General features: G+C 50.4%; 1 protein-coding gene across 3 annotated transcripts in view; it reads right to left on the bottom strand.

Moving 5' to 3' along the window:
- MGAT5 (alpha-1,6-mannosylglycoprotein 6-beta-N-acetylglucosaminyltransferase) overlaps positions 1 to 13176 on the bottom strand; it is a 362213-nt gene extending 349037 nt beyond the window's left edge. For all 3 annotated transcript variants that reach the window (XM_059704617.1, XM_059704616.1, XM_059704618.1), the window contains exon 1: positions 12786 to 13176. The gene's annotated coding sequence lies outside the window, so the exon portion shown is untranslated. The remainder of the gene's footprint in view (positions 1 to 12785) is intronic.

Below are 13176 nucleotides of genomic sequence, written 5' to 3' on the forward strand. Positions count from 1 at the left end.
CCTGGTCTCCGCCCAATAGATGCAAGTAGTGCCGCTCAAGCACTGCCAACCAAACGGCTTCACAAATTTCTAAAATGCTCCCCTAAGACTCCCAGAACCAGCCAAATTCCTGGTGCAGCTCCCACATTCTGCCTGCTGCTCTGGGTGTTATCCAGCTGGGTCACTGAGGAGACACTCCCCAGGAAATGCAAGTGGCGTTACAAGAGCAAGACCAGAGCTCCCGGTGGCTTCCCCAGGAACAAGGGACCTTCCAAGAGTCCAGCTCTTGGGACAAGAAAAGCAGGAGGAGGCAGGGAGAATAAAGCAGCCAGAGAGAGGAAGCCAAGGGGGTTCCTGGGGTTCCCAGAGACTCCAGGCCAGCCTGCAGGCTGCAGGCAGCTCCTGGCTCCTCTTCTGGAGCCCGAATGTGAATTCTCCACTTTTGTGTGAAGCAAGCTCTGGCAGGTTTCTCTGCCAGCGCCCGGGGGGTGGGGGTGGGGGGCCTTATTAATTACAGGGGCCAGCCCACCTGCAGGGAGGGCCACCCACCCAACCTAGGCGGGCAGTGGGCCCAGGAAAGGCCCAGGAGAACCTGTTTGGACGTCAAGGAGCCTCCCTTACTCAGCCTGCACCTAAGCTCCTCCTGCTGTTCCTGAGGCCCATGTATTTTCATTCCGCTCTCGCTGCCAATAAATAAACGGGCCAGTGACCATGCCTCACCTGGCATTTCAGATTCTAGAAAGATATTTCCAGATCATCCTGAAGCCTTTGCCGCCTCGGCTCTTTTCACCAATCTCATTAGTCACAACACAAAAATAATATTGCTGTCCTTTCCTGACAGGTCTGGGAAATTAAGGTACTAGAGAAATTTGGCCTCGAAGGGCCCAATTAGGCCTGGATGGGGGAAAAAGAAAATTTTCCCCATCTTTCCAACCCTAAAAGTCCATGATTTAATGTCTCTAAACCTTATACTCGGAAAGAATACCACTGGGATTCAGAAATGTGACAGTGAGGACCAGTTGCCAGAAGGTGCTCTAAAAGCAGCCAGGAACACCCTCCCTACCTCTTCCAGCAATGGACTCCCATTAGGTCACAAAAAAAGGCAAGGCTGGAACCTAATGAATAAATAATTAGCACTTGAATAGAATGTGTGTCCCTGTTAATTCCCACTAGTTTCCACAAGAGAGCTCAATTAAATTAGAAAAATGGGGGAGGGGGAGGTAACACTACTTATAATGGGACATTTTAGAATGGCTTGAAAAGTTTCCTATGTAAGCCATCAGGTACAATGTTAATAGCACACACTTCACTGTTGGGTCGAAGTAAGTAGAAAAGAAAGTTTGAGGATGACACAGGGAGTGGGTTAGTTTCACAGCTGCCAGATTTACGCAATTTCCACACGAACATCAAGAGAATTAACAGTCTTCTAAGCAGAGGGTCGCCACGCACAGGGTCATGGCCCAGTTAAGCTCGAGGGTCAGAGCTGCTCTCCGGAGCCCGAGATGAGCATCGGGCTCTGTGGGCCATAAGCTGCCAGGGCTGCTTAGCTCTGCCTGCACCAAGGAGAACAAGTGTCTGTGTTCTGGTAAAACCTCATTTACAAAACGGGTAACAGGCCACAGTGGCGACTCCTGACCAGCATTTCTGACATAAAGGAAACCAAAGAGAAAACATCAGAGATATAAGGGTAGGAACTGTTTCATGAACTTTTCTTGCTGTTATATACATGTATGTATGGGAGTTCTGAGTCAATGTCCTACTGCAGGTTGGGGGTCAAAAGTCACTACATTAGAAATAATAAATAGTTTTGTGAGAATAAACAAGTCATCTTTTCTGTCAAAAAACAGTTTAGGCAGCCACCATTTGGGGCCACATGATTTGCAGCTCCCTGGGAGCAGCAGTCTTGAAACGGCAAAGGTCAACCCCTTCCTTTAAATCAGCCAATCCCGAAAGACTGTGAGCCTAAGCTCCAATCAAGAGTAAGGGACAGGTCACGCGTGTCAGGATTAAAAAGCCAAGCGCACCGCCCGCTCAGTCTGCCCATACCCTTATGCCTTGCTGCCTGGCTCCCGAGTATGCTCTGTGTTCTACCAGGACCCCTCAATTTGGGGGCTCGCCTTATTTCTAACAATTTGAGAAGGGAAAACAAGTCTGCCTTGGACTGAAACCGGAAAGAATTTAAAGGTCTTTCATGCTAAGAAAAAAAGGGGGGTTAGATATATTGGGCATGCTCTTGAGCCTACAGTATAATCTTAAGAGAATATTTTTTTAAATTACATATTTAATAAGAATATTTAGTTACAAGTAGTCCAAAATGATCTTCAAAGGGACACTACAATATTTCTTATGCTATTGAAATATCTGACAAGAGCTGTGTATCAGTTAGCAACTGCTGTATAACAAACTTCCCCAGCACTCAGTGGCTTTAAACAACAATCACTGATTACTGCCATAACTCTACAGGTCAGCTGAGTGGTTCTGCTGATCTGGCTTCACTGGCCTGGGCAAGACAAGTTCAGGAGACTTGGAGCAGCCGACAATTCATTGGAAGTCTGGCCTCGGCTGAGGCAACCTGGCTCATCCCCAAGTGTTTCTCAGATCTCCCCATGAGGCCAGTCTGGGCCTGTTCTCATGGCAGGGATCTCGGAGGGCTCACCCAGCTGTGTAAGAGACTATTAGAAACACCTACACTCTTCTGAACTGTTTACTGGGCATCTGTTAATGTCCCACTGGCCAAAGCGGGCCACGTGGCCAATCCCAGTGTCTCGGGAGGGGAGCGGAGGGGACTACACAGTTACAAGGTAAAGAGTGTGGACCCAGGGAGGCCATTCATCAGGACCATTAGTGCAATCAATCTCCACAGGCAATGTTTCGTTTGCCATCCCCTTGGCAGAAGCAGAGAGATTTTACATTAGTTTAAGTTTTCCCATTACCATTTCTCATTTTGTTTTGCCATTATCACTTCTGAGGCAGGAAGGCAGAGTGAAAAGAACCAGGCTTTGAATCAATGAGATCCACATTTAAACCCTGACTCCACTACTTCTGGCTACAAGACTCTGTGCAAGTTTCCTTTGCACCTCAGTTTCCTCATTGCCATCGCAGGACTGCTGACAATTATCTCAACTGGAACACATAAACATGCGTAGCTTGGTCTAGCCACAGCTGAACTCGAACCTTAGATACTGTGTTTTACAAATGATTTGTTTGAACATGCAGTCAGCCCTCCATAGCCACTGATTTAAAATCTATGGATTCTACCAACTGCAGACAGAAAAATTATTTTTTAATCCCGAAAGTTCAAAAAGAAAACATCTGTAAACTTGCCACATGCCTAGCACTACTGAATCCATGCAAATGAAGTGAGGTGTAGGCACACCCAGCTGTAGCCCACATGCAAATATAGGTTATATGCAAATATTCCCCATTTTATATAAGGGATGTGAGCTCCAAAGAATTTTAGTATCTGAGGGAGATCCTGGAACCAATTCCCAGCAGACACTAAGGGACAATTGAATTCAAAAATATGAACAAGGACATAGGCACATTTCCTGTGACAGTAAAGTTCTTCGATGGGAAGGAACAGTTCCTTTAAACAAAAGTAGAAAACCATTTCTTTACAAAAAGTCTTGAGGATCTTTTTATGAAGATGACACCTGCCCCTCCCAAAGCCGAAGCCAAAGCAAAAGCTTTAAAGGCAAAGAGAGCAGTGCTGAAAGGCGTCCACAGCCACAAAAAAAGAAGATCCACGTGTCACCCACCTTCCGATGGCCAAAGACACTAGGGCTGCCAGGGCAGCCTACACATCCCCGGCAGAGCGCACCCCGGAGACACAAGCTTGCCCACTATGCCATCATCAAATTCCCCCTGACGACCGAGTCAGCCATGAAGGAGTCAGAAGACAACACAGGTGTTCGTGTCAACGCCAACTAGCACCAGGTCAAAGAGGCTGTGACGAAGCTCTATGACACCGATGTGCCCAAGGTCAACACCCTGGTCAGGCCTGATGGCGAGAAGGCATATGTTCGACTGGCTCCTAACTGCGATGCTTTGGATGTTGCCAACAAAATTGGGATCATCTAACCTGAGTCCAGCTGCTTAATTCCAAATAAAAAATTTTACACTGAGAAAAAAAAAATAAAAGTCTTGAGGACTGTGGTAGACAGATAAGTGAACCCCAAGACGTTCAGTTCCTAAGCCCCGGGACCTGTGGAGATGTCAGCTTACAGGACAGACGCGATTAAGTTAAAGACCTCGAGATGAGATTATCCTGGATTGTCTGCGTGGGCCCAATCTAATCACAAGAGTCTTAAAATCAGGGAACCTTTTTAGATTTTAATGTTTCTTATATTTATGGAAACTTACACCTACATTTATACACTTTTCATATACATCCAGACATCAATTCATGTTCTTACATCTAATTTTAGTCTTTCAGGTGAATGTACTATAATGCCTGTATGTATAAATCCTATGAACAAATATAGGACTTTTGCAAACTATGCATTTATTGTAATTATCATTGTTTAATTTTTTTAAAATATATTTTATTGATTTTTTACAGAGAGGAAGGGAGAGGGGTAGAGAGTCAGAAACATCGATGGGAGAGAAACATCGATCAGCTGCCTCCTGCACACCCCCCACTGGGGATGTGCCTGCAACCAAGGTACATGCCCTTGACCTAAATTGAACCAGGGACCCTTCAGTCCGCAGGCCGACGCTCTATGCACTGAACCAAACTGAGGTTCGGGCTCATTGTTTAATTTTTAATAATAAATGGTAACAGAAAAAAGGGGGGAGGAGGACAGAGAACCTTTTCCAGCTGTGGTCAGAGCGCCAACCTGATGGCAGAGGGACAAGGACCCAGCTCAACGCTGCTGGTTTGGGCGCTGGAGGAGGGGCAGGAGCCTATGAATATCAGCCGGAAAGGGCAGGACATGCATTCTCCCCTGGAGTCTCAAAAGGAATGGATACCATGATCTTAGTCAGTGAGACCCATGTTGGACCTCCGACCTACCAAATTATAGAACAATAAATTCGTGTTGCTTTAAGCCACGAAGTCTGTGGTTATTTGTTACAGCAATAACAGAAGAGCTACGTAATTTTGTAGTCTTTATACTAAATGAGGAAATAGAAAAGTCTCTCATGAAGCCACTAGATAGGGGGGTGGGGGGGAGTCTGGAACTTGGAGAACACGTGTCAGGCATGGCAAGAAAAATGGGAGCTGTATCTGATTCTGGATATGGTGGCAGTCAGACTACTAGTAAAGGCATCATGATAGGATAAGCAACTCGTTTTCATGGGAAACCTTTATTGCAGTCTATAGGAAAGTACAATACAATCATTATCCATACACTCTCCAAGCATGTATGAGGGGAAAGCCATATGAACAAAATCCTTCCACAGAAACTCCCTAGAATTCATTCAGCTATGACTACTCCCGACCTTCAGCTGCAACTCCACTAACGGCCACTTCTTTGCAGCTAATACCACAGTAAGGTAACAGCACTAACGGTCTGTGAAAATGGACACACGCACAAACACAGACGCACTCACACACAAAGTCCCAACTTGTTGGGCTTCATGAGCCCATGGCTTATGCCCAGGGAGAGGGAGAAAAGACAAAATGTCTACCAAAGGTCCACGGATTTAAAAAAAACAGAACTCTAAAAACAGACACAACCCAACAGGCCCACAAGAACGGGAACACACCTAAGAATACTCTGAAGGACAGATAGGAGAAACTAGAGCAGATGAGTGTGCTGAGCTCAGCCAAGACACCCTGGTGGGACCCCACAGATGGGGAGAAGCTGAGATGCCTCATTTGACAGAAGAGAAACCGGAACCACAGAGCACTGAACTGACCGACATGCAGCCAGCCAGAGGAAGTTTACCTTCAGTAAGTGCCTCACTGCCCAGCTAACCCTGTGACACCATGTCAGGCCCCATATAAGGCAGTGGGAGCTTCCAGTCATGCCTACTAAGGCTCTCCACTCCTTTCTGAGAAGCCCTTGGGGCCAGATGTATTTTTTTTTAAGCGACCTGAGCAAAGACTTTCTCTCTCTGGAGCTCCCTGGACATCAGGATAGCAAAAAAGGAATGGTGAACCTATAGACGAAAGTTGATAACATTTACCCAAGAGAACTGCATGTGTGCATACTGAATAATGTACAGTGAAGGGCTGTCCACAGAACAGTGTCACCTTTAAATCTAGCAAGCACAGGCGTTAGAAGTCACATGAAGGGAGGAGGGGGAAATGTACCATCCTTAGTCACTGGAGCTGAGAACTTTGTAAAAGAGGGAAGGCCATTCCCACGGGCAGAGGGCCTTGAAGCTGTGTTGGCGAAGGTCTCGCAGAAGACTGGGGACGCCTCCTAGGATGAGCATGATTATTGAGGAGGCGGGAGAGGAAAGTGCCCCTTCCTCTCCAAATCCCCACGGTGCTGCCTCCAGCCCTGGTGGCTCTGAAAAATCACAGGAGAGGGGGTGAGGGATATTCACCACACTGAAATATCAAGAAAGCGGAGAGCTCAGACTTCGCGTGAGGCAAAGAGACTGCTTTTCTAAACAAGCTATAAAAGAGAAAGAATTGGTCATTTAGAAAACTCATTAGCATGAACACTAGTAAATAAAAAGTTGGCATTGAAAATAACAGATGGTTATAAAAAAAAAAAAAACACGCAGCTGCAAGGAGATTGATATCCAACTCCCTGTTCTTTCAAAGTAGTTTCATAGCGAAGCAGCGATGCAGGTATGTAAACAGAATCGGCGTGGCCTATGGCAGTGTAAATCCTTAGCTACTTTTCCCAGGCACTGTGCCATGGAACCACAGCACTCCGTGGCCTGGTCATCTTCTGCTCTTTGAATCTCAGTTTCCCAAGGGAAAAAAATAGCTTCACTGGGGGTAACAGCTCTGAGCTGAGAAGTAAGGAGCCAGGCTTTTTACTTCTCAGCATTCAAAATAAACATCCCAGAGATAGTGATAATAGAGGGCTAGTTCTTCTTAGGTGAGCATTTGAACTATCTACTAGTCTGCCAGCAAAAGCAAAAACAACTTGAGTTCTTCCTGAACAGTTTTTCTTTTTTGCATGAGGGAACTTTATTTCTGTATTCAATTCTTCTGCCACTTGTATATACAGGGTGATACAGCAGGGGGACTGAACAGAACTTGGGAGAGCTCTGATTCAATCCCTGTACTTGACAACATCAGAACTGAGGCCCAAAGTGGTCATGAAACCTGGTCACACCCAGCTCGCAAGTGGCAGAGAGAGGGTTCGAGCCCAGCTGGTGTAGGTTCAGGGCCCATGTTAGCTGGACTATGCGTAGTTGTTAACGCTAGGAACCTCACCCTGTACTAGCCAGTGCCTTTTTCCAATTAAAACCAAGAGAAGTCTTACAATGAAAGTCTTAGCTGAATGAGTGTTCTTCATTTGCATACTGTTTCATAACAACTGACTCTTCTGTGTGGGTGTGAACAGGCCTTAGAGCTTAACCTCCTTGAGCAGCTAAGGGCTCTTAACCAGAAACTTTCGAATCAGGGACAGGTGAGCACTGATGGGCCTGATGCAATCTGGTCATAGGAAAGGAATAAAGTGGAAGGAAACAGTGCTTGCCATATGCCTAACAGGAAAATTCCACGAAGCAAGAAGATGCCGGTGGTCAGAGAAACATTTTACAGGGCCTCAGCAATCTTTCCAGGATTCCACATACACTGCGGGAATGTCCTCACCAGCCCTCTTTTGAAACAGTTAAGAAAGAGCACGTCTTGCCCAACCCATGCTCTTAAAGAGTGAAAATCAATGCTGAGAGGGACCACGGGCCCTAAGACTGAGAGAGACAGAGTGAGAGAAAATAAGAATTTCAGAGTGAAACGTAAAATCCATCCCAGACTACAGTCTTTTTGTTTATTGATTTTTTTGATTTTTTTTTAGAAAGAGAAAGAGAAACATTGATTTATTGTTCCACTTATTTATGCATTTATCTGTTGCTTCCTGTATGTGTCCTGACCGGAGATTGAACCTGCAACCTTGGTGTATCAGGATGATGCTGTAACCAACTGAGCTACCCAGCCAGGGCTCATTCTTAAGATGTCAAACTTATAAGATGGCATAAAAAAAAAGGGAACACCTCACTCAAAGGCACAAAAGACTCTTCCATCTGGGGATAGTGAGGGAACTTGGACACACCCCTCTCTCCCCACCAGATTCCAAGGGTTCTAGGAGTGGGAGGGACGGACGCCAAAGGCGATCACATTCTCTCCCTGGCTCAACTCTACAAACAAAGCAGACACATAGCTGTTACCAGTTGCTATCAATTGTTCCCGTGGGACCAAGGGTCAGAAGTGAGGCGCAGCATTCCCACTGCTTCCTGCTGGTGAGACATGGAGCAAGTCCTTCTACCTCCCTGCACCTCCATGAGCTCGGCTACAAAGAGCAAGGACCCAGAGGGATATTCCTCAAGTCCCTTCCAGCCCCTGCCTGTCTAAGGCTTCTCGTGGCTTTAACTGGAAAAGGGCGCTGGCTAGTGCAGGGCGAGGTTCCTAGCTTTAACAACTACGCATAGTCCAGCTAACATGGGCCCTGGCCCTACACCAGCGGGGCTCGAATCCTCTCCCTGCCACTTGTGAGCTGTGTGTGATCCTGACCAGGCTTCATAAACTCCTAATGTCTCAATCTCTCTAAGTATAAACTGGAAATGACATCAGCATCTACCTCAGAGTTGCAGTGAGGAGTAAATGAAATACAAGAGAAGCATTTGCAATCATGTCACATATAGAAGATATATTTTTTCATCATCATCTATTTCTTGCCCACCTGTTCTTAAAATTTCTCCAAGACACATCATCTCTACACTGATCACCAACACAACACACTCCCAAGGGGAGACTGAGCCATGAAAGATCCAAACTGTTAGCGTGGAAGACTGTGCTGTGTAGGATGCTTATAAAAAGCATCTGACCAGCATGACAGCACTTACGAGCCGTCTGTGCTCAGAACTACAACACTAAGAAGAGGCGCTCAGACAGAAGCGGGTGGGCGGCACACATTCCCTCAAGGGCCAGCCACAAAAATCTCACAGGGATGCAAATAAGTGGGGCTGTTATTATTCTAGGGATAACCTTGACGTTTTTGTAAGTAACTCAGTTGCAAACACCAGTACTTCACTGTGACAAGTAACTAAGTACTGGGATAACGCCACTGCTGAGTTCATGGGCAACAGGATGGGAAAAAACTAGGTACCCGCCCCAGCTGGGGTCAAGGTCCTGAAGCACAAACGCAGATATGGCAAGGGGGCTGCCAGTTTACAGGGAGAACTGCTCCCACCAAATCCAGCCACAGAGTTTATCCTCCTTGCCCCTCCTGACTTTTGAGGCCGAAAGGCCCTGCAGAAAGGCCTCTGTTTTCTTTCCAGAGGGTTATGTGTTCATACACGCGAGCTGGAGGATTTTGAAGAAACAGCAACCCCTCTCATGCACACATACAGCCTTCCAAATGTGAGGAAGTCGGGGAAGGATACACTTAATTGTGGCAATGAAAAAAACAAGTAAATAAATAAAACTGCACAAGTGGGCAAACACAGCTCAAGTCCCAACTCTTCCAGCTGAAAACACGGTTACAGTACCGAGGCTCCTGGGACCCACCTTGGCGGCTTTCCAAGAGCTATTAGTTTGCGTTAACACACTGAAGAGAAGGTCAGATAAATTAAAAGTGAGGAGGTAATTTTGAAAAAGGACATCTTTATACCCAGCACCAGCACGGTGGCTGCCCAATACACACTCAGTGAGGACACCTGCAGCTGGCACAGAGGTCACCACATCTGTGCCTGGATTTCTGATGTTGACGCAGGCTGCAAGAGAGCATGGGGACAAGGCTTAGGTTAGGAACTCTAAGAAGATGGGGAGATCTTTACTCATATTCTGACTGTTAAAGAGGGACTTTATGCTTCAAAGCAAGTCTGAACTTTAAAGGCAACCTAGTAAAACTTGCACTGACAAGTACCAAATTCATTTCTGACCCAAACCGCTCAACCGTCACCCACGTGGCACTCTCCCCCAACTGGAAAATGATCTCCTCTCTTTTTTAAGTACCTGAATTCTGGATCACATACACCTTCCTCCAGTCAAGACTATCCGTTAATTGTTCGCCTGACACCAGGATCCTTCCCCAAACTTTGGCATCCACCATGACAAACCCCCAGAGACAACACTCCTGCTAGCACATGCTTTCCTGAGACCTACTATAATCACACCAACACAGAATACCATCCCCAACCACTCCCCCCTCTCCCTTCCTAGAGCCAGAAGGACAAGACACAGAGGAGAAGGGGGTAAAAATGAGTCCCCTCTGCTCTTGGGAAGGAGCAGGGCAACTCCCTGCTGGGATGACCACAGAGTACAAACGGCCACAGACTTTCCAACCCAAGTCTTACTGAGGACTGCTCTGCAATTTTCTTGACATCGCTACCTGTCCCCTGCTAAAATCAGTCTGAGCGTGACTCTGCAGTGACTTAAATCCCAAGCCATGTGGAGCAGTAGGAAAAGTCATGTCAACTGTCAGCGTGCATCCAGATCAGATCCTGAGGAGCCCCTTCTCAGGGGAGAAGCCAAAGGCCTCCCCCTGGGCTGGGACCACAGGCGGACTCTGGCATCAAATGCTTTGGGAAGCCAGCTGGGCAGAGAAGTCTGGTTGGTTATTTTTAAACGGAGAAAACTGAATGGGAAAGGAGAAAATTTGAATTCCTATGGTCTCCTGAGGTCCCTTCCAGCCCCCAGATGCTACCAAAGAACAACTGCATATGCACACGCACAGGCCCATGCTTCTTTATGAAAAGCTATATGGATGTGTGCCTATAGGTACATGAGTACCGTATTCACACTTCCACACACACAGCACTTGAAATGCGCACTGCTGAGGAGCCTCGACAGGCCTTGGGCTGCTCTGCAGCACTGGCTGAAACGGAGATGCCATTGGCAGATCTGGGCGAGCCCCTCAGCCCCGCTGCCATTGCAGCCTGCCTTAAAACCAACCGGCGCCACCTGGTGAAGTCCCAACCCGGGACTGCGGACTCCTTTCTCCTAATGACTCCAGTCACAGGTCTCCTAGATCCGGGAAGGCAGGCTGGAACAAAGGAGCAAAGCAGCTTCCTTTTCCTCTTTGGCCAGTCACTAGGAGGGGCAAAGGTCACCCTCTCCCCTGTCCTGCATCAGCTCATTTCTCAGGCCTCTATGCTGCAGGGGGACTACATGGACTTCAACTTGGTAACTAGAGAAAAGTTCAAAGACCTCTAGACAGGGGATCTTTGCTCTCATCCTAACAGCCAAAAAATGTAGGATGCCAGCTTCCCTCTTGCCTCTTTAGAATGATTTCCTGCCTCTAACATTTGGCTTCAAGTGTTTCCAAGTGCAGTGTTGCCATCCCACCCAAACCTCAGCTTTTTCCTCCCCAACTCCACAGCCTCGTAAGCGTCCTAACTGGTCTAGCAGAGCCCGGTGCAGACACCGGCGTCCGCCCAGGGCCAGGGCTCGCAGTAAGTGCCAGGAGTACCGAGCCCTAGACTTGGCCTCTGGCATCTCTGCAAACCATATGCGACGCCTTGTTCCTGCATCCCCCAGGCACCTAGCACCCTGGTGGCTCTCCAAAAGCGGTTGGACAATGCGAAAGGCACCTCTTCCCCTTCCCTCTACAGCGCGGCAGCTACGAAACCAAGGCTTTGTGTGTGACGTGACAGCGAGTAGTGCACCAAGGGCCCCGCGCTCACACACCCCCTTCCACCCAATCTGCTCTCTGCACCGGGTCCGTGCGCGTGGAGAGCGCACCGCGAGCGGGTCCACCTGGCAGGCGGCCGCGCCACCAGGCCTCTGGCCACCCGGCCTGCGACCTGGCCTCGGGAAGCGGGGATGACATCCGCGCCTAGGTTCCCAGCCGCGGGGGCGGCGGAAGAGAGAAGCGCCGCGGGCCGGGCAAAGGCGATGCCCGGAACCGGGACGCCAGAGGGCGACAGGCGGGGGCCGCGCCCCCGACTCCAGCACCCACCGCCTCCAACTTTGCGAGCGGCGAGCGGGGAGGGGGCCGGGGCCGCTCGAGACTCGGCAGGAAGTTCCCAGGCCCGCACTGAGCATGCTCTCGGGAGTGTGTGCGCGGGTGTGGACTCCGCGCTGCCCCTCGCCTCTCCGGCCAGGCAGGCTGGCCCTGAGCGCGGGCGGGAACGCGGGCCGCCGGCCGTCCCCCACGGCTGGGGGCACCACTGGACCCTGCGCACCCGGCCCAGAGCGCCCCCCGCCGCATCCCGCTTCCCCTGGGGCCCGGGGCCAGCCTCCCTTCTTCCCCCTCGCTGGCCCGTGGCTGAGCCCGCCCGGAGCGCCCAGGACCCGGGGACCCCAGCCCGGCCCACACCCCCAGCATGACCCCACCAAAGCTCCTCCGCGGTCCGACGCCCATCTGCCAGCCCCAGCAGCTCGCCTCCGGCCCGCACAACCGAAGCCTCCTCTGGACAGTCCTTGAAAAGCCCACAAAGCCGCTTCCCCACGGGTCCCGGGGGCCTGCAGCCTCCCCTGGAAACGGGTTGCCACGGACAGGTGGGCGCCTCGAGGCGCGTCCCCGGCTTCGCTCCCGGTCCCGCAGAGCGGCCGTGGCCCCGGCACCCACGCAGGCGGCAGCGGGGCGGCGCGCAAAGCCCCGGGCTGCGCCACCCTCGGCACGGCTCTCCCCGCCCGCGCCCAGCTCCCCGTGCCCTCCGCGCTCCGCTCTGCGTGCATCTTCCCGCGGGGATGGCGAGTTTCCACGCGATCGCCCCGACCCAGTGGTTCTCACCTCCTTGTCGGGCAGCAGCCGGAAGCACCCACCACTCGCTGTCCCCGCAGGGCCCTAGGCGGGGGGCACGGAGTTGCGGCGCCCGGAGTCCGCGGTGCGGCTACCAGGGCTGGCTCGCGCCTGGGGCCACCGCGGCCGCCTCCGGAGCCGCAGGGCCGCCGCCGAGCTGGTGGCGGCAGGGATGGTCTGCAAACTCCCAGCCCTGGCGGGGCTGCGCGCGGCGCGGTCACACTGGGCCCGGACGCGGCAGACACTCCTCCGGAGCTCGGCCGACCAGGGCTGAGATCGGTCCGCAATTTCTCCCGACCCTCCCTTTCCCGACCTCTCCAACTTCTCCCTGCTTCTGGGCTCCCGGCTCTGGAAGGCAGGGATCCCAGCCAGGGACGCTCGG

This window comes from Myotis daubentonii, chromosome 7 (assembly GCF_963259705.1).
Source record: "Myotis daubentonii chromosome 7, mMyoDau2.1, whole genome shotgun sequence".
NCBI classification, from domain to species: Eukaryota; Metazoa; Chordata; class Mammalia; order Chiroptera; family Vespertilionidae; genus Myotis; species Myotis daubentonii.